Source organism: Bos indicus, chromosome 11 (genome assembly GCF_029378745.1).
Source record: "Bos indicus isolate NIAB-ARS_2022 breed Sahiwal x Tharparkar chromosome 11, NIAB-ARS_B.indTharparkar_mat_pri_1.0, whole genome shotgun sequence".
Taxonomy (NCBI): Eukaryota; Metazoa; Chordata; class Mammalia; order Artiodactyla; family Bovidae; genus Bos; species Bos indicus.
In genome coordinates, this window is record NC_091770.1 from 106,713,520 (window position 1) to 106,718,748 (window position 5,229).

Here is a 5,229-nt window from a genome sequence, read left to right on the forward strand (position 1 = left end):
AAGAACGAAAGCACGGAAGACATCTTAATCTGTAATTTCAGAATTGAGATGTTACTAAAGTACAAAAATACAAGGCTCAGAAGCTAGGAAAGAAATGACTGGAAACTTGACTATGTAATTGGTCTTTTAGTCTTCACCAAGCAAAGCCAGATGACAAGAAACGGGTGTGTGAGAACATTTGTGTGACTACATGTATATTAAGAATGTTGACATCAGCATTACATAACAGAATATTTAGAAAGCATGCAAGGCACCAAGTAAATTTTCAGTGCATTCACATAACACAAGACTATCAATTTGCTTTTGGTTTATTGCTGTTGTTTAAATGAGTTAGATCCATAGGTACTGACTTGGAAAGATATCGATGGCAAACTGTCAAATGAAAACAAAGTTTTAGCACTTCCAGGGGTATATATATATATACCTTTTTAAAAAATGAAGTGGAAAAATAGAGTTAGAATAGCCAAAGCGGTTTTAAAGAGCAAGAATCAAGTCTTCCCTGTAGCCTGGAGTCTGGACAGAAAGACGTGCCAGAAACAAAGATGGGCCACACCACGTGCCTCTCTGCTCCCCCCTACTATAGTCTTGGGAAGGCAGCTGGCATCTCAGCCCCTGCACCTCTCTGCTCCACTAACACCCACAGCCCCTGCAGGCAATCAGAACTCTGACTCTGCAGGCCTGGGATCCCTATGTCCACAGTCTCTTCCTTCATGTCAGGAGCCTGTAGCAATACACTTGGTTTGCCCAATCATCCATGCCCAGAGCTGCTGGCTCTAACATATACCTGTGCAGTCCTTCTCTCTATAAGCTTTGAGCTGATATCCTAAGGGAAGACCATTCCCCTCACAAAACAGGTATGAACCACGGGAACAACCGGAAGTTTGCACCTGGACTGATTATACAAACTCTGTGTGCACACTTAACTCCCAAAGACACTATCCTTTTCACTGTGCTGTTTGCATGGCATGGCCATTGCTTACTTGAAGCATCCAGGCTCACTTATGCGGCAGGAAGAAATACGAAGCACACACACACACACACACACGTACAAACATAGAGGCACACACACACCCCAGGAGCTAATCTGGACTCCTGCTAGGGCTGGCAATGGTGGGAGCAGAAAAGAGATCACTGTTGCTGCTTCTCGGGTCCTCTGCACTGGCAGACCCTGGTTGCTTTGCTGACTTCACCGTGGGGAGTCCGGGCTTGGGGCGCCCTAGTCTGCAGTTTGCTGTCCAGCGCCCTGTGCTTTATTCGGTCCACTCTACCCTCTCTCCTCAATGCACAGTCACCATTAAGAAATAAGTATCAACACACATTGCATTTAATTTTCAAACTTGAACAAAGTTTAAGAACAGAGGGAAACTGAGTTATTGTGAAGAAGGTAGTGAAAACTTTTATTTATCTTTTTTGTAGCTACCAAAATGTTCAAATATAGTCTATAAAAGCTTACTATTTTTTAAAATTAGGAAAAGTAAATAATCTCTCATTGCTCCTTCTTGCCCTTCACCACCTCTGCCCCAGCATCTGTCACACTGGGCTCACCTGATGACATGCCTATTCTCCTGGTTGGAGACTTCTTTCACACTCATCACTATCCTCTGTGCTCACTACACACCTGAGGCCATGGTAGCCATTCACATGGTAAGTCAGGGGATTTTTCTCTAGTAAGCCTGAGGGTTGTATTTTTTTTTTTTTTTTTAATTTTAATAGAAACCTCTCCTATCTCTCCTCTAAAGTCACAACCTTTGCAGATGCTGTAACATTGGGTGTGAATGACAGAAAGAGGCTGTTTCCATATCAGTCCCTGAGCTGGCATATGCCTAACAGAGTGGTGGATGTTACTGTCATTAATATTTCCTGGGTGGTGTTAGAAGATCCAGGCTGAGAGGAGAAATTGGACAATTTGGCAAGACACAGATCAAACCAGGAGCTAAAGCAAGTCCCTCTCATTGTTTCAAAGTCAAGAACTCAGCCACCACTGTCCTCCTCTGCATCCTCATGCAGGACGGTTGAAACTGACCAGATAAAGCTGAGGAGATGGAAAGAAGTTATGACAGCCAAACCTCTAAAGCCCTGCTAGATACTCCAGGCATGAGTTCCCAACCACTCACCTGTGGCCAAAATAAATTAATCAATTAGTTAATTTTTTTAAAAGACTGAATCCAGCAAAAAGAAAAAAAAAATGAAAAATGACATTTCATTTCTCTTTATTTTCATTCTTCTTCTGACATTCTGTACCTGATTCTGTTAGATATTTAAGATGCTTACAAAACTCAGGTCACAGAAAAGGACGAATTTCCAGTGTGTTTAGTGTCTCAGGGAACAAGCACACATCACTTGTGCTGAATAGTCCAAGGAGATGTGAGGAGAGCAATGAACCAAAACCACCAGAAAACTCCAAGAGGAGAGCAGCCCATGGACCCCAGAGCAGCTGTCTGCGGGCTCACTCAGGGGTAGCAGAGGACCTGCAGGCTGGCTGGGCTTCCTGAGCCCCCAGACTGCTGGGGAAGGCTGCCGTCTTTCAATGATGATTCAGACTCCCCATCAGGAAAACCAGGCTTGATCTCAGCATCTCTGACTCAGTAAATACCTTCAGGACCCACCCCAAGTCCACCCTCTACTCCTCTCTCTCAGGCAGAACGAATCGACTGCATTCAGTGCGGGCTAGGTTGCTGATCATCCTGGGGTGCGAAGGCCAGGGCTGGCCACTTAACTCACCACCTGGGGATTCTTGGGGTCATAAGAACTTACCTAATTCCTCATTCAGGGTGAGGAACAGCAGTGGCTGTGAAAGGAAGGAAGGCCCAATAAGGCAAAGGGACAGGCAGAGTCAAGGTGAAACGACAGGAGGCTGTCTGTACAGGAAGCTAACCAGGGCAGCATGACCAGCCCTTCTATTCAGGGACAGGCAGGTGCCCTTGTCACCAGAAGCAAATGCAAATCAACCAGGGTCCCAGGGCTGTGACTCACAGCAGGTAATGACATCAGCTTCTTGGTCCCTGTACCAGATGGGCACTTGTGAATCTGGGATGGCCAAGGAGAGCCAAGCCAGGTGGAAGATTAGCCCATGGAGCCTGCAGACCTTGACACCCACTGGGCGGAACACAGAGAGAAGGGCTGACTGCTCACCAACTCTCAGTGAGGGGAGGCGGCAGGAAGCTTTGGCCTGAGTCTCATTCCTAGGACCTACCTACAAAGTTAAAGACTGACCTGACCATTACTAGATTCTTTTTAACAGAAGCCCAGGGTTCCTACTATACCTAGTTTCTAAGGGGCCATGGTGAAGATTGAAGAAAATGTTAGCATCATTCCTTCATCATTCATTTGTAAATTCATCCAATATTTACTGGACATTTTTATCACTAGTGATAAAGAACAAAATCTGTCTTTGAGAAGCTCATTCTCTGCTGGTAATACAGAAAGTAACCCCCATCACAGGGCAGTGGAGAGTCCACTCGCTCCACTCAGGAGTCTGGGGGCCCTGACAGTCTCATAGAGGGGGCAGGTTCAGGTGAGTCTTTAAAAGTGAGACTTTTGTACCTGGAGGTGGAGGCAGCTAGTGTGAACAGGAACGTTTGTGAAAATGAACCTCATCCCCCCCACCCCCCAACCCCCGCCTTCTCCTCTCAGGTGCTGGACCACATGGCACCCTGGGCTGTTCTTTGAAATCCCCATGCTCCCCCAGTTACAGAGCATTTCCCTTCTCTCTGAAATTCCCCTGAAACACACTTCTCTTCCAGCAACAGACAGCTCATTCCTTCACTGGCTTCAAGCCTTTACTTAAACACTCCATCCTGGGGAGAGATCCCACACCTCACACGGAAGGCATCAGCTCCATCCTTCTCTTCCATTTGTCCTGCTCTCTCACTCTCTCTTATTTCTTGCATCTCTGTCAGCCTCTAGGGATGGGGCTGTGGGTGAAGGGAGATGTGGGGAGAGGGTAGGGTGCTATCTTCTCTCCACAGGTTTTGCTGGAAAAGAAGCTGTTTTTCTTCAGACAAGGCATGAATATAAATTGCAGGTAAATTGAAACTTAAATTGAAGGTGTTAATAAATTGAATATTAAGTGTGAAAGACAAAAAACATGAAACCTTTTGGATAATACCTAACAGAATGCTAATATGATGTCTGGGGGATGAAGAACTTCTTTAAAGAGCCAAACAAATGAGTAAGCAAAAATGGATAAATATGATCATGTTACAAGTAACAACTGCTGCTCATCAAAAGACATCATAAAATGAGGAAAGCAAAAGCCAGGGAGTGGGAAGTGACATGTGCAACAAGTGTAAAGATCTTTAACCAATAAATATATTTATTTTAAAGTAGATGTCAAAAACACATTAACAGGCATTGCATGGAAGGTGAAACATGGAAGTCCAATGAACATTTAAAATGTGATCAATTTCATTTGTGATAAATTAAATACTAGATAAAAGTGTAACAAAACAGCATCTCACAGCTCACAGTTGAGCAAACATTTGTGAGTGACTATGAAAGGCTGGCTCAGATGTGGAACAGAAGAAGCTGTCATTCCTTGTTAATCAGAATGGCAACTGTTGTAACATAGCACAGCTGCACAAGTGCACACCCTAGGTTTCATTAATTCCCATCCAGCTCATAAAACAGATACATGTGAATGATATTCTTAAAAGCAAAGAGCTGTAAACAGCGCCAACATCCAGCAACAATAGAATGGATAGATCTGGTACATCTAAAGTATGGACTACTATATAACAGTAAAAGTAACTCAATGGCATGCATATGAATGAATGAACCTCAGAAACCGATACCACACACAAAATAAATATTATGTCACAAAAGGATAATCACTGTGATTCTACTCACATAAAGGGACAAAAGAGGAAAATCTTGTGTACTGTTTAGGAACTCATAGGCGTGTGCCAATCTCAAATAAAAGGCAGGGAATGACATAGAATTGAGATATCCAGAAAAATTAGGATCTTTTAAAATGAGAGTGGGTGTTGAGAACATGAGAATTCACTTTACTATTATCCTGCAAATTATGTACTTATATTACCTACAAGCTTTTCTTTGTATAATCTATTTCTCAGTAAGATTTGTGCCACATATCAAAATAAATTCCAAGTGGCATTTAATATAAAATTTGATACCATAAACCTTAAGAATAAAGTATAAATATGTATGCAGTCTTGAGATGGGGAAGACCTTGATAAACTCAGATGGACTGGGTTGTGTCCCCTCAGG